Source organism: Triturus cristatus, chromosome 12, assembly GCF_964204655.1.
Source record: "Triturus cristatus chromosome 12, aTriCri1.1, whole genome shotgun sequence".
Classification (NCBI taxonomy): domain Eukaryota; kingdom Metazoa; phylum Chordata; class Amphibia; order Caudata; family Salamandridae; genus Triturus; species Triturus cristatus.
In genome coordinates, this window is record NC_140595.1 from 726,330,933 (window position 1) to 726,351,726 (window position 20,794).

Consider the following 20,794-nt stretch of genomic DNA (forward strand, 5'->3'; position numbering starts at 1 on the left):
AAACAGGTAAACAATTACGTTTTCACAGTTGGTACGATTTTTAAAGAATATTTGTAAGTTTCAAAAATCGACACTTAGAAAATTTTCAGCAAAAAGCAGGCAATGATATCCCATGGAAGGAAATTCGAGTTACTGGTAAGTACGGTTAAAATTACTTTTCAGGGTCAGTACTGAGCTCCAAGATGCAGCACTGAGGTCTCTCCTGATAACAGGTGAGTAAATCAGAATTCGTTGTTCGGCTGATTTTAGATGAATATTTTAAAGTTCCAAAACTCCACACCACTTAGAAGAATTTCCAAGTGAAACCACTCAATGTTAGCCTATGGAAGAAAAGTGAGTTATCGGCTTTTAGGTAAGTACTTGACTGGCAGAGTTATGGTTCTGGGCATAGACTCAGGGGTCTCCCAGGGGAGTCCCAGCCTACTTGCCAAGCCTTAAACTCCCCTTTTATTACATATAATTTACACCTAAGGTAGGCCCTAGGTAGTCCTAGGTGCATGATGCTATGTAAGTAAAAAATAAGATATGTACTTTGGTGGTTCGCGTGTCCTGTAAGTACCAAACAGTCTATTTAATTTTTCACTACTGTGAGGTCTACCCCTCTCATAGGTTAGCTCTGTGTATTCCCCTATACTTTTTATTTGGTAATTCCATATCGGAGAGAAGTAGCTTTATTTATTTATTGAAAATCCTACTTACTGGTGAGGTTGGATTTAACTTTACTATTTTAGAAATGCCACTTTTAGAGAGTGAACATGTCTCTGCACTTACTGCTCTATTTGCCTGAAACCTGGCCCCAATACACGTCTGGATTGGGCTGGGTGACAGCAAAATTTGTGCCTTCCCTCTAGAGAGCCACAACACAGGTCACTCAACTGCACCTGGGGGGTGAGCTCCGCTCCCCCTCCACCCCCAATAGGTTCAAGAACGATAATTTATGTAAGTAAATACATTATAGCTACAGCTTATAATCATGCGAGTTTAAATCATTTGTTGTTAGATGGTTTAAATATTTGAAAGGATCTGTTTTTAATAGACATTTTACAAAAACCACTGGTACATTTGCTAATTCTGTAAAATTAACACCCAACTGCCGTGACATTGCCAACCACAATGCCGTGACTCGGATTCGAACCGAGGTTGCTGCGGCCACAACGCAGAGTACTAACCACTATACGATCACGGCGAGCTACTTGGGCTCAACGACATACAATGACATGGAGAATTTATAATTCGGAACACTCAGGGCTGTTCCTGTGATAGGCTGGATGTATTCATTGCTTCCTCATTCCTCATTCAGAGGCTGCGTCTCCTCAGTGGTTGATAGGCTGAAACCGTTTCCTGGCCGCCTGCTTGTGAAATGCCAGGAGTCAAAGATCACACATTACACTTGCGGACCTGTGATGGGACACCAATGCAGAGAAACCCACCTGGCACAGGCCTTCTATTCTGTCTATTAGACCTGCATCTTCCCTGCACCTTTCAAGCCATTTGTATGTGAAGCAAGAAAGAGTTAGAGAGTGATCCATCTACACTTTTATAGGGAGGATGTCGCCGTGAGCTCCTCCCAGCTAATCACACGAACAGCAGAAAAGCAAGATAAATACACAGTTGAGGGGTGGGCTGCATGGTTATGTTTTTGAGTAAATATTGAAACTGACCTCAGTGGCTCATTAGCAGAGCTGCGGCTAATGACTGGTGCCAAATGATGATGAAGCAAGCACAATGGCTCGTAGGGGACCCACAACACGCTTTTCTTAGCTCACTGAATTAAAGTATAAACTTCCGCCGTGTGTGAGTGGTAAAGGCTTGTTAATATGGTTCCTTTTCCAATTCAAGTCTGACAACAAGAGGCAGGAACCACATGGCTTCGGAAGCTCAGGAAAGTAGCCACCAACCACAGAGAAAGAGAGAACTGGCAGTATGAGAGGTGGAGAAAACAGAAGCTGGAGCAAGGAGCTCAAATGAGATTGATGGCGTTTAAATAGAGCGCGTAAAGGAACAGTTACACAGCTAAGAAATGGGAAAGACAGACTAGGGAAAAAAACACAGAAAGAGCCTGTACATGAAATTCTCTTCCTGGGACAGCAGGTTAAGAGAAATTACACATGGGGAGGTTAAGCATGTAACACGGGGGAGAATAAAAAAGAAAATGCAGTTTTATGAAGTGTGTTTGCCAATCCAGCCAGCACTTTTGTTCTATTTCTCTCTTTGCGTCTTTTATTGGTAAAGTAACTTTCAAGTGCATGCGCAGGTATGAATGAGAGAGCAACGGTATAATAATTTGAAGCGTTTACACCAGTGCTAAAGTAGGAATGAGGTGTAGCAAAGACATGAAAGAGGTAGCGATAACAAATATGTGGAGAGGCAATAGTGACACAAAAATAAGCCACCTATTTATAAAACTGAAATGGAAGAAATACTAAAGGTTAACTTCTGAAATTGTAGCCGATAATAAAAAGATTCTTGTTGTTGGCAGGATTCGAACCTGCGCGGGGATACCCCAATGGATTTCTAGTCCATCGCCTTAACCACTCGGCCACAACAACTTGCTGTAAGCTGCCTACAAATATTTTGTTTGAAAGTTTTGAAGTTTTCCCACATCAAAGTACTGATATTCTGCAATGCGCTTTTTAAAAACAATGTTTTTTTCATCATGCACGTTCTGTCCTAAAAATAAAAATTGCATGAGTATATCTCTGGATCTGTAAAAGGATACGCTTGCATTCAAACTCTCTTGTGGCACTCAAGTTTTTTGGACCCTGTTGCACTCTGTTTTTGTGCTGCTTTTAGTCTACGACCCATATTACAGAAATCAACCATCTCTGATTATTTGGGACTCCTTTGTAAGTGCCTTATCTTTAATCCTTGAAAAGCTCTATAATAAAGGGGTCTGTCAAAGATTGCTTAAATGGAAGATAAAAGAAGGCCCACTTGTCTCACCAAATGCAGTAGAGAAACCTGATGTTTTACTCATGTTATCCTTAGTTCAGTTTTTGTTAGACCTGGCATCCTTAAGGTGGCCTACCAGCAACCTTTTTGCTTTTCACCTCACGTTTTGCTGTATCTTTATGTTGGCCGTAGGACTCTAATCACTTTATCACTACTGTGAGAAAGTGGCTCTGTATATACTGTTCCCAAATAGGTACAGTGTGCACAGAGTCCCCAGTCCCCAGAGGTTTGGCAGAGGCTAAAGTTAGATATAACCTTCCTCTCTAAAGTGGTAGCTTGCCGAGCAGTAAGGCAGTATCAGAGTACAGTGTAAAACATTTGTTGTACACACTCAGTCAGCAAATGGTCTCACACACTCAAGAACTGAACTCTAGGCCATTGGTTTGCATACAAAAGATATTGTTGTTTTATTTTAGAACCAACAATAGGTATCAAAATATACTTTCTCAGAATGAGATGCTTTAGTTAAATACTTTGCAATAGGCAATTGACTTTTGCAGGTCATAGTTACAGTTTATTGCAATAGGCAACACAATTTGAATCACAATAATACATTGAGCTCAATGGGAATTTTAAGTTATATGCAATTAATTACTTTCAGGATTACTTTTCTAAATCCAGGACTGGATCCTAGATTCAGTCCTGGGACAATTCTTGGAAACAAGTGAGTAAATTCGTTTTAGTTACTGTTGTGATTTTTAAGCAATATTTTGCTATTTTAAAAGTTGACACTTAGAAACTTTTGCTGATCAAATTACCAATGTTATCCTATGGAAGGAAATTCACTTAGCAGGTAAGTGGGGTTATGGTTACGTTTTCTAGGTCAGTGTTGGATCCTAGATCCAGCACTACTGTACCACCTGTAAGCAGTTGAGAAACTGCGTTTAAGTTATACAGGCGATTTTTAAGGAATATTTACATGTTTGCAAAATCGACACTTAGAAGAAATTTCACAGAAAAACAGTCAATGGTTTCCTATGGAAGAAAATTCAAGTTACGGGTAAAGTACGTTCTCGTTACTTTTGTAATCCAGTGCTGGGCTCCTAGGCTCAGTACTGGGACATCTATCTAAAACAGGTAAACAATTACGTTTTCACAGTTGGTACGATTTTTAAAGAATATTTGTAAGTTTCAAAAATCGACACTTAGAACATTTTCAGCAAAAAGCAGGCAATGATATCCCATGGAAGGAAATTCGAGTTACTGGTAAGTACAGTTAAAATTACTTTTCAGGGTCAGTACCGAGCTCCAAGATGCAGCACTGAGGTCTCTCCTGATAACAGGTGAGTAAATCAGAATTCGTTGTTCGGCTGATTTTAGATGAATATTTGAAAGTTCCAAAACTCCACACCACTTAGAAGAATTTCCAAGTGAAACCACTCAATGTTAGCATATGGAAGAAAAGTGAGTTATCGGCTTTTAGGTAAGTACTCGACTGGCAGAGTTATGGTTCTGGGCATAGACTCAGGGGTCTCCCAGGGGAGTCCCAGCCTACTTGCCAAGCCTTAAACTCCCCTTTTATTACATATAATTTACACCTAAGGTAGGCCCTAGGTAGTCCTAGGTGCATGATGCTATGTAAGTAAAAAATAAGATATGTACTTTGGTGGTTCGCGTGTCATGTAAGTACCAAACAGTCTATTTCATTTTTCACTACTGTGAGGTCTACCCCTCTCATAGGTTAGCTCTGTGTATTCCCCTATACTTTTAATTTGGTAATTCAATATAGGAGAGGAGTAGCTTTATTTATTTATTGAAAATCCTACTTACTGGTGAGGTTGGATTTAACTTTACTATTTTAGAAATGCCACTTTTAGAGAGTGAACATTTCTCTGCACTTACTGCTCTATTTGCCTGAAACCTGGCCCCAATACACGTCTGGATTGGGCTGGGTGACAGCAAAATTTTTGCCTTCCCTCTAGAGAGCCACAACACAGGTCACTCAACTGCACCTGGGGGGTGAGCTCCGCTCCCCCTCCACCCCCAATAGGTTCAAGAACGATAATTTATGTAAGTAAATACATTATAGTTACAGCTTATAATCATGCGAGTTTAAATCATTTGTTGTTAGATGGTTTAAATATTTGAAAGGATCTGTTTTTAATAGACATTTTACAAAAACCACTGGTACATTTGCTAATTCTGTAAAATTAACACCCAACTGCCGTGACATTGCCAACCACAATGCCGTGACTCGGATTCGAACCGAGGTTACTGCGGCCACAACGCAGAGTACTAACCACTATACGATCACGGCGAGCTACTTGGGCTCAACGACATACAGTGACATGGAGAATTTATAACTCGGAACACTCAGGGCTGTTCCTGTGATAGGCTGGATGTATTCATTGCTTCCTCATTCCTCATTCAGAGGCTGCGTCTCCTCAGTGGTTGATAGGCTGAAACCGTTTCCTGGCCGCCTGCTTGTGAAATGCCAGGAGTCAAAGATCACACATTACACTTGCGGACCTGTGATGGGACACCAATGCAGAGAAACCCACCTGGCACAGACCTTCTATTTTGTCTATTAGACCTGCATCTTCCCTGCACCTTTCAAGCCATTTGTATGTGAAGCAAGAAAGAGTTAGAGAGTGATCCATCTACACTTTTATAGGGAGGATGTCGCCGTGAGCTCCTCCCAGCTAATCACACGAACAGCAGAAAAGGAAGATAAATACACAGTTGAGGGGTGGGCTGCATGGTTATGTTTTTGAGTAAATATTGAAACTGACCTCAGTGGCTCATTAGCAGAGCTGCGGCTAATGACTGGTGCCAAATCATGATGAAGCAAGCACCATGGCTCGTAGGGGACCCACAACACGCTTTTCTTAGCTCACTGAATTAAAGTATAAACTTCCGCCGTGTGTGAGTGGTAAAGGCTTGTTAATATGGTTCCTTTTCCAATTCAAGTCTGACAACAAGAGGCAGGAACCACGTGGCTTCGGAAGCTCAGGAAAGTAGCCACCAACCACAGAGAAAGAGAGAACTGGCAGTATGAGAGGTGGAGAAAACAGAAGCGGGAGCAAGGAGCTCAAATGAGATTGATGGCGTTTAAATAGAGCGCGTAAAGGAACAGTTACACAGCTAAGAAATGGGAAAGACAGACTAGGGAAAAAAACACAGAAAGAGCCTGTAGATGAAATTCTCTTCCTGGGACAGCAGGTTAAGAGAAATTACACATGGGGAGGTTAAGCATGTAACACGGGGGAGAATAAAAAAGAAAATGCAGTTTTATGAAGTGTGTTTGCCAATCCAGCCAGCACTTTTGTTCTATTTCTCTCTTTGCGTCTTTTATTGGTAAAGTAACTTTCAAGTGCATGCGCAGGTATGAATGAGAGAGCAACCGTATAATAATTTGAAGCGTTTACACCAGTGCTAAAGTAGGAATGAGGTGTAGCAAAGACATGAAAGAGGTAGCGATAACAAATATGTGGAGAGGCAATAGTGACACAAAAATAAGCCACCTATTTATAAAACTGAAATGGAAGAAATACTAAAGGTTAACTTCTGAAATTGTAGCCGATAATAAAAAGATTCTCGTTGTTTGCAGGATTCGAACCTGCGCGGGGATACCCCAATGGATTTCTAGTCCATCGCCTTAACCACTCGGCCACAACAACTTCCTGTAAGCTGCCTACAAATATTTTGTTTGAAAGTTTTGAAGTTTTCCCACATCAAAGTACTGATATTCTGCAATGCGCTTTTTAAAAACAATGTTTTTTTCATCATGCACGTTCTGTCCTAAAAACAAAAATTGCATGAGTATATCTCTGGATCTGTAAAAGGATACGCTTGCATTCAAACTCTCTTGTGGCACTCAAGTTTTTTGGACCCTGTTGCACTCTGTTTTTGCGCTGCTTTTAGTCTACGACCCATATTACAGAAGTCAACCATCTCTGAGTATTTGGGACTCCTTTGTAAGTGCCTTATTTTTAATCCTTGAAAAGCTCTATAATAAAGGGGTCTGTCAAAGATTGCTTGAATGGAAGATAAAAGAAGGCCCACTTGTCTCACCAAATGCAGTAGAGAAACCTGATGTTTTACTCATGTTATCCTTAGTTCAGTGTTTGTTAGACCTGGCATCCTTAAGGTGGCCTACCAGCAACCTTTTTGCTTTTCACCTCACGTTTTGCTGTATCTTTATGTTGGCCTTAGGACTCTAATCACTTTATCACTACTGTGAGAAAGTGGCTCTGTATATACTGTTCCCAAATAGGTACAGTGTGCACAGAGTCCCCAGTCCCCAGAGGTTTGGCAGAGGCTAAAGTTAGATATAACCTTACTCTCTAAAGTGGTAGCTTGCCGAGCAGTAAGGCAGTATCAGAGTACAGTGTAAAACATTTGTTGTACACACTCAGTCAGCAAATGGTCTCACACACTCAAGAACTGAACTCTAGGCCATTGGTTTGCATACAAAAGATATAGTTGTTTTATTTTAGAACCAACAATAGGTATCAAAATATACTTTCTCAGAATGAGATGCTTTAGTTAAATACTTTGCAATAGGCAATTGACTTTTGCAGGTCATAGTTACAGTTTATTGCAATAGGCAACACAATTTGAATCACAATAATACATTGCGCTCAATGGGAATTTTAAGTTATATGCAATTAATTACTTTCAGGATTACTTTTCTAAATCCAGGACTGGATCCTAGATTCAGTCCTGGGACAGTTCTTGGAAACAAGTGAGTAAATTCGTTTTAGTTACTGTTGTGATTTTTAAGCAATATTTTGCTATTTTAAAAGTTGACACTTAGAAACTTTTGCTGATCAAATTACCAATGTTATCCTATGGAAGGAAATTCACTTAGCAGGTAAGTGGGGTTATGGTTACTTTTTCTAGGTCAGTGTTGGATCCTAGATCCAGCACTACTGTACCACCTGTAAGCAGTTGAGAAACTGCGTTTAAGTTATACAGGCGATTTTTAAGGAATATTTACATGTTTGCAAAATCGACACTTAGAAGAAATTTCACAGAAAAACAGTCAATGGTTTCCTATGGAAGAAAATTCAAGTTACGGGTAAAGTACGTTCTCGTTACTTTTGTAATCCAGTGCTGGGCTACTAGGCTCAGTACTGGGACATCTATCTAAAACAGGTAAACAATTACGTTTTCACAGTTGGTACGATTTTTAAAGAATATTTGTAAGTTTCAAAAATCGACACTTAGAAATTTTTCAGCAAAAAGCAGGCAATGATATCCCATGGAAGGAAATTCGAGTTACTGGTAAGTACGGTTAAAATTACTTTTCAGGGTCAGTACTGAGCTCCAAGATGCAGCACTGAGGTCTCTCCTGATAACAGGTGAGTAAATCAGAATTCGTTGTTCGGCTGATTTTAGATGAATATTTTAAAGTTCCAAAACTCCACACCACTTAGAAGAATTTCCAAGTGAAACCACTCAATGTTAGCCTATGGAAGAAAAGTGAGTTATCGGCTTTTAGGTAAGTACTCGACTGGCAGAGTTATGGTTCTGGGCATAGACTCAGGGGTCTCCCAGGGGAGTCCCAGCCTACTTGCCAAGCCTTAAACTCCCCTTTTATTACATATAATTTACACCTAAGGTAGGCCCTAGGTAGTCCTAGGTGCATGATGCTATGTAAGTAAAAAATAAGATATGTACTTTGGTGGTTCGCGTGTCCTGTAAGTACCAAACAGTCTATTTCATTTTTCACTACTGTGAGGTCTACCCCTCTCATAGGTTAGCTCTGTGTATTCCCCTATACTTTTTATTTGGTAATTCCATATCGGAGAGGAGTAGCTTTATTTATTTATTGAAAATCCTACTTACTGGTGAGGTTGGATTTAACTTTACTATTTTAGAAATGCCACTTTTAGAGAGTGAACATGTCTCTGCACTTACTGCTCTATTTGCCTGAAACCTGGCCCCAATACACGTCTGGATTGGGCTGGGTGACAGCAAAATTTGTGCCTTCCCTCTAGAGAGCCACAACACAGGTCACTCAACTGCACCTGGGGGGTGAGCTCCGCTCCCCCTCCACCCCCAATAGGTTCAAGAACGATAATTTATGTAAGTAAATACATTATAGCTACAGCTTAAAATCATGCGAGTTTAAATCATTTGTTGTTAGATGGTTTAAATATTTGAAAGGATCTGTTTTTAATAGACATTTTACAAAAACCACTGGTACATTTGCTAATTCTGTAAAATTAACACCCAACTGCCGTGACATTGCCAACCACAATGCCGTGACTCGGATTCGAACCGAGGTTGCTGCGGCCACAACGCAGAGTACTAACCACTATACGATCACGGCGAGCTACTTGGGCTCAACGACATACAATGACATGGAGAATTTATAATTCGGAACACTCAGGGCTGTTCCTGTGATAGGCTGGATGTATTCATTGCTTCCTCATTCCTCATTCAGAGGCTGCGTCTCCTCAGTGGTTGATAGGCTGAAACCGTTTCCTGGACGCCTGCTTGTGAAATGCCAGGAGTCAAAGATCACACATTACACTTGCGGACCTGTGATGGGACACCAATGCAGAGAAACCCACCTGGCACAGGCCTTCTATTCTGTCTATTAGACCTGCATCTTCCCTGCACCTTTCAAGCCATTTGTATGTGAAGCAAGAAAGAGTTAGAGAGTGATCCATCTACACTTTTATAGGGAGGATGTCGCCGTGAGCTCCTCCCAGCTAATCACACGAACAGCAGAAAAGCAAGATAAATACACAGTTGAGGGGTGGGCTGCATGGTTATGTTTTTGAGTAAATATTGAAACTGACCTCAGTGGCTCATTAGCAGAGCTGCGGCTAATGACTGGTGCCAAATGATGATGAAGCAAGCACAATGGCTCGTAGGGGACCCACAACACGCTTTTCTTAGCTCACTGAATTAAAGTATAAACTTCCGCCGTGTGTGAGTGGTAAAGGCTTGTTAATATGGTTCCTTTTCCAATTCAAGTCTGACAACAAGAGGCAGGAACCACGTGGCTTCGGAAGCTCAGGAAAGTAGCCACCAACCACAGAGAAAGAGAGAACTGGCAGTATGAGAGGTGGAGAAAACAGAAGCGGGAGCAAGGAGCTCAAATGAGATTGATGGCGTTTAAATAGAGCGCGTAAAGGAACAGTTACACAGCTAAGAAATGGGAAAGACAGACTAGGGAAAAAAACACAGAAAGAGCCTGTAGATGAAATTCTCTTCCTGGGACAGCAGGTTAAGAGAAATTACACATGGGGAGGTTAAGCATGTAACACGGGGGAGAATAAAAAAGAAAATGCAGTTTTATGAAGTGTGTTTGCCAATCCAGCCAGCACTTTTGTTCTATTTCTCTCTTTGCGTCTTTTATTGGTAAAGTAACTTTCAAGTGCATGCGCAGGTATGAATGAGAGAGCAACGGTATAATAATTTGAAGCGTTTACACCAGTGCTAAAGTAGGAATGAGGTGTAGCAAAGACATGAAAGAGGTAGCGATAACAAATATGTGGAGAGGCAATAGTGACACAAAAATAAGCCACCTATTCATAAAACTGAAATGGAAGAAATACTAAAGGTTAACTTCTGAAATTGTAGCCGATAATAAAAAGAATCTCGTTGTTGGCAGGATTCGAACCTGCGCGGGGATACCCCAATGGATTTCTAGTCCATCGCCTTAACCACTCGGCCACAACAACTTGCTGTAAGCTGCCTACAAATATTTTGTTTGAAAGTTTTGAAGTTTTCCCACATCAAAGTACTGATATTCTGCAATGCGCTTTTTAAAAACAATGTTTTTTTCATCATGCACGTTCTGTCCTAAAAATAAAAATTGCATGAGTATATCTCTGGATCTGTAAAAGGATACGCTTGCATTCAAACTCTCTTGTGGCACTCAAGTTTTTTGGACCCTGTTGCACTCTGTTTTTGTGCTGCTTTTAGTCTACGACCCATATTACAGAAGTCAACCATCTCTGATTATTTGGGACTCCTTTGTAAGTGCCTTATCTTTAATCCTTGAAAAGCTCTATAATAAAGGGGTCTGTCAAAGATTGCTTGAATGGAAGATAAAAGAAGGCCCACTTGTCTCACCAAATGCAGTAGAGAAACCTGATGTTTTACTCATGTTATCCTTAGTTCAGTTTTTGTTAGACCTGGCATCCTTAAGGTGGCCTACCAGCAACCTTTTTGCTTTTCACCTCACGTTTTGCTGTATCTTTACGTTGGCCTTAGGACTCTAATCACTTTATCACTACTGTGAGAAAGTGGCTCTGTATATACTGTTCCCAAATAGGTACAGTGTGCACAGAGTCCCCAGTCCCCAGAGGTTTGGCAGAGGCTAAAGTTAGATATAACCTTACTCTCTAAAGTGGTAGCTTGCCGAGCAGTAAGGCAGTATCAGAGTACAGTGTAAAACATTTGTTGTACACACTCAGTCAGCAAATGGTCTCACACACTCAAGAACTGAACTCTAGGCCATTGGTTTGAATACAAAAGATATTGTTGTTTTATTTTAGAACCAACAATAGGTATCAAAATATACTTTCTCAGAATGAGATGCTTTAGTTAAATACTTTGCAATAGGCAATTGACTTTTGCAGGTCATAGTTACAGTTTATTGCAATAGGCAACACAATTTGAATCACAATAATACATTGAGCTCAATGGGAATTTTAAGTTATATGCAATCAATTACTTTCAGGATTACTTTTCTAAATCCAGGACTGGATCCTAGATTCAGTCCTGGGACAGTTCTTGGAAACAAGTGAGTAAATTCGTTTTAGTTACTGTTGTAATTTTTAAGCAATATTTTGCTATTTTAAAAGTTGACACTTAGAAACTTTTGCTGATCAAATTACCAATGTTATCCTATGGAAGGAAATTCACTTAGCAGGTAAGTGGGGTTATGGTTACGTTTTCTAGGTCAGTGTTGGATCCTAGATCCAGCACTACTGTACCACCTGTAAGCAGTTGAGAAACTGCGTTTAAGTTATACAGGCGATTTTTAAGGAATATTTACATGTTTGCAAAATCGACACTTAGAAGAAATTTCACAGAAAAACAGTCAATGGTTTCCTATGGAAGAAAATTCAAGTTACGGGTAAAGTACGTTCTCGTTACTTTTGTAATCCAGTGCTGGGCTCCTAGGCTCAGTACTGGGACATCTATCTAAAACAGGTAAACAATTACGTTTTCACAGTTGGTACGATTTTTAAAGAATATTTGTAAGTTTCAAAAATCGACACTTAGAAAATTTTCAGCAAAAAGCAGGCAATGATATCCCATGGAAGGAAATTCGAGTTACTGGTAAGTACGGTTAAAATTACTTTTCAGGGTCAGTACTGAGCTCCAAGATGCAGCACTGAGGTCTCTCCTGATAACAGGTGAGTAAATCAGAATTCGTTGTTCGGCTGATTTTAGATGAATATTTTAAAGTTCCAAAACTCCACACCACTTAGAAGAATTTCCAAGTGAAACCACTCAATGTTAGCCTATGGAAGAAAAGTGAGTTATCGGCTTTTAGGTAAGTACTCGACTGGCAGAGTTATGGTTCTGGGCATAGACTCAGGGGTCTCCCAGGGGAGTCCCAGCCTACTTGCCAAGCCTTAAACTCCCCTTTTATTACATATAATTTACACCTAAGGTAGGCCCTAGGTAGTCCTAGGTGCATGATGCTATGTAAGTAAAAAATAAGATATGTACTTTGGTGGTTCGCGTGTCCTGTAAGTACCAAACAGTCTATTTCATTTTTCACTACTGTGAGGTCTACCCCTCTCATAGGTTAGCTCTGTGTATTCCCCTATACTTTTAATTTGGTAATTCCATATCGGAGAGGAGTAGCTTTATTTATTTATTGAAAATCCTACTTACTGGTGAGGTTGGATTTAACTTTACTATTTTAGAAATGCCACTTTTAGAGAGTGAACATTTCTCTGCACTTACTGCTCTATTTGCCTGAAACCTGGCCCCAATACACGTCTGGATTGGGCTGGGTGACAGCAAAATTTGTGCCTTCTCTCTAGAGAGCCACAACACAGGTCACTCAACTGCACCTGGGGGGTGAGCTCCGCTCCCCCTCCACCCCCAATAGGTTCAAGAACGATAATTTATGTAAGTAAATACATTATAGTTACAGCTTATAATCATGCGAGTTTAAATCATTTGTTGTTAGATGGTTTAAATATTTGAAAGGATCTGTTTTTAATAGACATTTTACAAAAACCACTGGTACATTTGCTAATTCTGTAAAATTAACACCCAACTGCCGTGACATTGCCAACCACAATGCCGTGACTTGGATTCGAACCGAGGTTGCTGCGGCCACAACGCAGAGTCCTAACCACTATACGACCATGGCGAGCTACTTGGGCTCAACGACATACAGTGACATGGAGAATTTATAATTCGGAACACTCAGGGCTGTTCCTGTGATAGGCTGGATGTATTCATTGCTTCCTCATTCCTCATTCAGAGGCTGCGTCTCCTCAGTGGTTGATAGGCTGAAACCGTTTCCTGGCCGCCTGCTTGTGAGATGCCAGGAGTCAAAGATCACACATTACACTTGCGGACCTGTGATGGGACACCAATGCAGAGAAACCCACCTGGCACAGACCTTCTATTCTGTCTATTAGACCTGCATCTTCCCTGCACCTTTCAAGCCATTTGTATGTGAAGCAAGAAAGAGTTAGAGAGTGATCCATCTACACTTTTATAGGGAGGATGTCGCCGTGAGCTCCTCCCAGCTAATCACACGAACAGCAGAAAAGCAAGATAAATACACAGTTGAGGGGTGGGCTGCATGGTTATGTTTTTGAGTAAATATTGAAACTGACCTCAGTGGCTCATTAGCAGAGCTGCGGCTAATGACTGGTGCCAAATCATGATGAAGCAAGCACCATGGCTCGTAGGGGACCCACAACACGCTTTTCTTAGCTCACTGAATTAAAGTATAAACTTCCGCCGTGTGTGAGTGGTAAAGGCTTGTTAATATGGTTCCTTTTCCAATTCAAGTCTGACAACAAGAGGCAGGAACCACGTGGCTTCGGAAGCTCAGGAAAGTAGCCACCAACCACAGAGAAAGAGAGAACTGGCAGTATGAGAGGTGGAGAAAACAGAAGCGGGAGCAAGGAGCTCAAATGAGATTGATGGCGTTTAAATAGAGCGCGTAAAGGAACAGTTACACAGCTAAGAAATGGGAAAGACAGACTAGGGAAAAAAACACAGAAAGAGCCTGTACATGAAATTCTCTTCCTGGGACAGCAGGTTAAGAGAAATTACACATGGGGAGGTTAAGCATGTAACATGGGGGAGAATAAAAACAGAAAATGCAGTTTTATGAAGTGTGTTTGCCAATCCAGCCAGCACTTTTGTTCTATTTCTCTCTTTGCGTCTTTTATTGGTAAAGTAACTTTCAAGTGCATGCACAGGTATGAATGAGAGAGCAACCGTATAATAATTTGAAGCGTTTACACCAGTGCTAAAGTAGGAATGAGGTGTAGCAAAGACATGAAAGAGGTAGTGATAACAAATATGTGGAGAGGCAATAGTGACACAAAAATAAGCCACCTATTTATAAAACTGAAATGGAAGAAATACTAAAGGTTAACTTCTGAAATTGTAGCCGATAATAAAAAGATTCTCGTTGTTGGCAGGATTCGAACCTGCGCGGGGATACCCCAATGGATTTCTAGTCCATCGCCTTAACCACTCGGCCACAACAACTTGCTGTAAGCTGCCTACAAATATTTTGTTTGAAAGTTTTGAAGTTTTCCCACATCAAAGTACTGATATTCTGCAATGCGCTTTTTAAAAACAATGTTTTTTTCATCATGCACGTTCTGTCCTAAAAATAAAAATTGCATGAGTATATCTCTGGATCTGTAAAAGGATACGCTTGCATTCAAACTCTCTTGTGGCACTCAAGTTTTTTGGACCCTGTTGCACTCTGTTTTTGTGCTGCTTTTAGTCTACGACCCATATTACAGAAGTCAACCATCTCTGATTATTTGGGACTCCTTTGTAAGTGCCTTATCTTTAATCCTTGAAAAGCTCTATAATAAAGGGGTCTGTCAAAGATTGCTTGAATGGAAGATAAAAGAAGGCCCACTTGTCTCACCAAATGCAGTAGAGAAACCTGATGTTTTACTCATGTTATCCTTAGTTCAGTTTTTGTTAGACCTGGCATCCTTAAGGTGGCCTACCAGCAACCTTTTTGCTTTTCACCTCACGTTTTGCTGTATCTTTATGTTGGCCGTAGGACTCTAATCACTTTATCACTACTGTGAGAAAGTGGCTCTGTATATACTGTTCCCAAATAGGTACAGTGTGCACAGAGTCCCCAGTCCCCAGAGGTTTGGCAGAGGCTAAAGTTAGATATAACCTTACTCTCTAAAGTGGTAGCTTGCCGAGCAGTAAGGCAGTATCAGAGTACAGTGTAAAACATTTGTTGTACACACTCAGTCAGCAAATGGTCTCACACACTCAAGAACTGAACTCTAGGCCATTGGTTTGCATACAAAAGATATTGTTGTTTTATTTTAGAACCAACAATAGGTATCAAAATATACTTTCTCAGAATGAGATGCTTTAGTTAAATACTTTGCAATAGGCAATTGACTTTTGCAGGTCATAGTTACAGTTTATTGCAATAGGCAACACAATTTGAATCACAATAATACATTGAGCTCAATGGGAATTTTAAGTTATATGCAATTAATTACTTTCAGGATTACTTTTCTAAATCCAGGACTGGATCCTAGATTCAGTCCTGGGACAATTCTTGGAAACAAGTGAGTAAATTCGTTTTAGTTACTGTTGTGATTTTTAAGCAATATTTTGCTATTTTAAAAGTTGACACTTAGAAACTTTTGCTGATCAAATTACCAATGTTATCCTATGGAAGGAAATTCACTTAGCAGGTAAGTGGGGTTATGGTTACGTTTTCTAGGTCAGTGTTGGATCCTAGATCCAGCACTACTGTACCACCTGTAAGCAGTTGAGAAACTGCGTTTAAGTTATACAGGCGATTTTTAAGGAATATTTACATGTTTGCAAAATCGACACTTAGAAGAAATTTCACAGAAAAACAGTCAATGGTTTCCTATGGAAGAAAATTCAAGTTACGGGTAAAGTACGTTCTCGTTACTTTTGTAATCCAGTGCTGGGCTCCTAGGCTCAGTACTGGGACATCTATCTAAAACAGGTAAACAATTACGTTTTCACAGTTGGTACGATTTTTAAAGAATATTTGTAAGTTTCAAAAATCGACACTTAGAAAATTTTCAGCAAAAAGCAGGCAATGATATCCCATGGAAGGAAATTCGAGTTACTGGTAAGTACGGTTAAAATTACTTTTCAGGGTCAGTACTGAGCTCCAAGATGCAGCACTGAGGACTCTCCTGATAACAGGTGAGTAAATCAGAATTCGTTGTTCGGCTGATTTTAGATGAATATTTTAAAGTTCCAAAACTCCACACCACTTAGAAGAATTTCCAAGTGAAACCACTCAATGTTAGCCTATGGAAGAAAAGTGAGTTATCGGCTTTTAGGTAAGTACTCGACTGGCAGAGTTATGGTTCTGGGCATAGACTCAGGGGTCTCCCAGGGGAGTCCCAGCCTACTTGCCAAGCCTTAAACTCCCCTTTTATTACATATAATTTACACCTAAGGTAGGCCCTAGGTAGTCCTAGGTGCATGATGCTATGTAAGTAAAAAATAAGATATGTACTTTGGTGGTTCGCGTGTCCTGTAAGTACCAAACAGTCTATTTCATTTTTCACTACTGTGAGGTCTACCCCTCTCATAGGTTAGCTCTGTGTATTCCCCTATACTTTTTATTTGGTAATTCCATATCGGAGAGGAGTAGCTTTATTTATTTATTGAAAATCCTACTTACTGGAGAGGTTGGATTTAACTTTACTATTTTAGAAATGCCACTTTTAGAGAGTGAACATGTCTCTGCACTTACTGCTCTATTTGCCTGAAACCTGGCCCCAATACACGTCTGGATTGGGCTGGGTGACAGCAAAATTTGTGCCTTCCCTCTAGAGAGCCACAACACAGGTCACTCAACTGCACCTGGGGGGTGAGCTCCGCTCCCCCTCCACCCCCAATAGGTTCAAGAACGATAATTTATGTAAGTAAATACATTATAGCTACAGCTTATAATCATGCGAGTTTAAATCATTTGTTGTTAGATGGTTTAAATATTTGAAAGGATCTGTTTTTAATAGACATTTTACAAAAACCACTGGTACATTTGCTAATTCTGTAAAATTAACACCCAACTGCCGTGACATTGCCAACCACAATGCCGTGACTTGGATTCGAACCGAGGTTGCTGCGGCCACAACGCAGAGTCCTAACCACTATACGACCATGGCGAGCTACTTGGGCTCAACGACATACAGTGACATGGAGAATTTATAATTCGGAACACTCAGGGCTGTTCCTGTGATAGGCTGGATGTATTCATTGCTTCCTCATTCCTCATTCAGAGGCTGCGTCTCCTCAGTGGTTGATAGGCTGAAACCGTTTCCTGGCCGCCTGCTTGTGAGATGCCAGGAGTCAAAGATCACACATTACACTTGCGGACCTGTGATGGGACACCAATGCAGAGAAACCCACCTGGCACAGACCTTCTATTCTGTCTATTAGACCTGCATCTTCCCTGCACCTTTCAAGCCATTTGTATGTGAAGCAAGAAAGAGTTAGAGAGTGATCCATCTACACTTTTATAGGGAGGATGTCGCCGTGAGCTCCTCCCAGCTAATCACACGAACAGCAGAAAAGCAAGATAAATACACAGTTGAGGGGTGGGCTGCATGGTTATGTTTTTGAGTAAATATTGAAACTGACCTCAGTGGCTCATTAGCAGAGCTGCGGCTAATGACTGGTGCCAAATCATGATGAAGCAAGCACCATGGCTCGTAGGGGACCCACAACACGCTTTTCTTAGCTCACTGAATTAAAGTATAAACTTCCGCCGTGTGTGAGTGGTAAAGGCTTGTTAATATGGTTCCTTTTCCAATTCAAGTCTGACAACAAGAGGCAGGAACCACGTGGCTTCGGAAGCTCAGGAAAGTAGCCACCAACCACAGAGAAAGAGAGAACTGGCAGTATGAGAGGTGGAGAAAACAGAAGCGGGAGCAAGGAGCTCAAATGAGATTGATGGCGTTTAAATAGAGCGCGTAAAGGAACAGTTACACAGCTAAGAAATGGGAAAGACAGACTAGGGAAAAAAACACAGAAAGAGCCTGTACATGAAATTCTCTTCCTGGGACAGCAGGTTAAGAGAAATTACACATGGGGAGGTTAAGCATGTAACATGGGGGAGAATAAAAACAGAAAATGCAGTTTTATGAAGTGTGTTTGCCAATCCAGCCAGCACTTTTGTTCTATTTCTCTCTTTGCGTCTTTTATTGGTAAAGTAACTTTCAAGTGCATGCACAGGTATGAATGAGAGAGCAACCGTATAATAATTTGAAGCGTTTACACCAGTGCTAAAGTAGGAATGAGGTGTAGCAAAGACATGAAAGAGGTAGTGATAACAAATATGTGGAGAGGCAATAGTGACACAAAAATAAGCCACCTATTTATAAAACTGAAATGGAAGAAATACTAAAGGTTAACTTCTGAAATTGTAGCCGATAATAAAAAGATTCTCGTTGTTGGCAGGATTCGAACCTGCGCGGGGATACCCCAATGGATTTCTAGTCCATCGCCTTAACCACTCGGCCACAACAACTTGCTGTAAGCTGCCTACAAATATTTTGTTTGAAAGTTTTGAAGTTTTCCCACATCAAAGTACTGATATTCTGCAATGCGCTTTTTAAAAACAATGTTTTTTTCATCATGCACGTTCTGTCCTAAAAATAAAAATTGCATGAGTATATCTCTGGATCTGTAAAAGGATACGCTTGCATTCAAACTCTCTTGTGGCACTCAAGTTTTTTGGACCCTGTTGCACTCTGTTTTTGTGCTGCTTTTAGTCTACGACCCATATTACAGAAGTCAACCATCTCTGATTATTTGGGACTCCTTTGTAAGTGCCTTATCTTTAATCCTTGAAAAGCTCTATAATAAAGGGGTCTGTCAAAGATTGCTTGAATGGAAGATAAAAGAAGGCCCACTTGTCTCACCAAATGCAGTAGAGAAACCTGATGTTTTACTCATGTTATCCTTAGTTCAGTTTTTGTTAGACCTGGCATCCTTAAGGTGGCCTACCAGCAACCTTTTTGCTTTTCACCTCACGTTTTGCTGTATCTTTATGTTGGCCGTAGGACTCTAATCACTTTATCACTACTGTGAGAAAGTGGCTCTGTATATACTGTTCCCAAATAGGTACAGTGTGCACAGAGTCCCCAGTCCCCAGAGGTTTGGCAGAGGCTAAAGTTAGATATAACCTTACTCTCTAAAGTGGTAGCTTGCCGAGCAGTAAGGCAGTATCAGAGTACAGTGTAAAACATTTGTTGTACACACTCAGTCAGCAAATGGTCTCACACACTCAAGAACTGAACTCTAGGCCATTGGTTTGCATACAAAAGATATTGTTGTTTTATTTTAGAACCAACAATAGGTATCAAAATATACTTTCTCAGAATGAGATGCTTTAGTTAAATACTTTGCAATAGGCAATTGACTTTTGCAGGTCATAGTTACAGTTTATTGCAATAGGCAACACAATTTGAATCACAATAATACATTGAGCTCAATGGGAATTTTAAGTTATATGCAATTAATTACTTTCAGGATTACTTTTCTAAATCCAGGACTGGATCCTAGATTCAGTCCTGGGACAATTCTTGGAAACAAGTGAGTAAATTCGTTTTAGTTACTGTTGTGATTTTTAAGCAATATTTTGCTATTTTAAAAGTTGACACTTAGAAACTTTTGCTGATCAAATTACCAATGTTATCCTATGGAAGGAAATTCACTTAGCAGGTAAGTGGGGTTATGGTTACGTTTTCTAGGTCAGTGTTGGATCCTAGATCCAGCACTACTGTACCACCTGTAAGCAGTTGAGAAACTGCGTTTAAGTTATACAGGCGATTTTTAAGGAATATTTACATGTTTGCAAAATCGACACTTAGAAGAAATTTCACAGAAAAACAGTCAATGGTTTCCTATGGAAGAAAATTCAAGTTACGGGTAAAGTACGTTCTCGTTACTTTTGTAATCCAGTGCTGGGCTCCTAGGCTCAGTACTGGGACATCTATCTAAAACAGGTAAACAATTACGTTTTCACAGTTGGTACGATTTTTAAAGAATATTTGTAAGTTTCAAAAATCGACACTTAGAAAATTTTCAGCAAAAAGCAGGCAATGATATCCCATGGAAGGAAATTCGAGTTACTGGTAAGTACGGTTAAAATTACTTTTCAGGGTCAGTACTGAGCTCCAAGATGCAGCACTGAGGACTCTCCTGATAACAGGTGAGTAAATCAGAATTCGTTGTTCGGCTGATTTTAGATGAATATTTTAAAGTTCCAAAACTCCACACCACTTAGAAGAATTTCCAAGTGAAACCACTCAATGTTAGCCTATGGAAGAAAAGTGAGTTATCGGCTTTTAGGTAAGTACTCGACTGGCAGAGTTATGGTTCTGGGCATAGACTCAGGGGTCTCCCAGGGGAGTCCCAGCCTACTTGCCAAGCCTTAAACTCCCCTTTTATTACATATAATTTACACCTAAGGTAGGCCCTAGGTAGTCCTAGGTGCATGATGCTATGTAAGTAAAAAATAAGATATGTACTTTGGTGGTTCGCGTGTCCTGTAAGTACCAAACAGTCTATTTCATTTTTCACTACTGTGAGGTCTACCCCTCTCATAGGTTAGCTCTGTGTATTCCCCTATACTTTTTATTTGGTAATTCCATATCGGAGAGGAGTAGCTTTATTT

General features: G+C 40.4%; 8 non-coding genes across 8 annotated transcripts; all 8 read right to left on the bottom strand.

Moving 5' to 3' along the window:
* Positions 1–1,114: 1,114 nt before the first annotated feature.
* TRNAH-GUG (transfer RNA histidin (anticodon GUG)) lies at positions 1,115–1,186 on the bottom strand. The gene has a single exon. It is a non-coding gene; the product is annotated as a tRNA-His (tRNA).
* A 1,281-nt stretch (positions 1,187–2,467) lies between these two features.
* On the bottom strand, positions 2,468–2,549 carry TRNAS-AGA (transfer RNA serine (anticodon AGA)). The gene has a single exon. It is a non-coding gene; the product is annotated as a tRNA-Ser (tRNA).
* A 2,588-nt stretch (positions 2,550–5,137) lies between these two features.
* On the bottom strand, positions 5,138–5,209 carry TRNAH-GUG (transfer RNA histidin (anticodon GUG)). The gene has a single exon. It is a non-coding gene; the product is annotated as a tRNA-His (tRNA).
* Positions 5,210–6,490: 1,281 nt separating this feature from the next.
* TRNAS-AGA (transfer RNA serine (anticodon AGA)) lies at positions 6,491–6,572 on the bottom strand. Its single transcript has one exon. It is a non-coding gene; the product is annotated as a tRNA-Ser (tRNA).
* Positions 6,573–9,160: 2,588 nt separating this feature from the next.
* Positions 9,161–9,232, bottom strand: TRNAH-GUG (transfer RNA histidin (anticodon GUG)). Its single transcript has one exon. It is a non-coding gene; the product is annotated as a tRNA-His (tRNA).
* A 1,281-nt stretch (positions 9,233–10,513) lies between these two features.
* TRNAS-AGA (transfer RNA serine (anticodon AGA)) lies at positions 10,514–10,595 on the bottom strand. The gene has a single exon. It is a non-coding gene; the product is annotated as a tRNA-Ser (tRNA).
* Positions 10,596–14,537: 3,942 nt separating this feature from the next.
* TRNAS-AGA (transfer RNA serine (anticodon AGA)) lies at positions 14,538–14,619 on the bottom strand. Its single transcript has one exon. It is a non-coding gene; the product is annotated as a tRNA-Ser (tRNA).
* Positions 14,620–18,561: 3,942 nt separating this feature from the next.
* Positions 18,562–18,643, bottom strand: TRNAS-AGA (transfer RNA serine (anticodon AGA)). Its single transcript has one exon. It is a non-coding gene; the product is annotated as a tRNA-Ser (tRNA).
* Between the last annotated feature and the right edge of the window lie 2,151 nt (positions 18,644–20,794).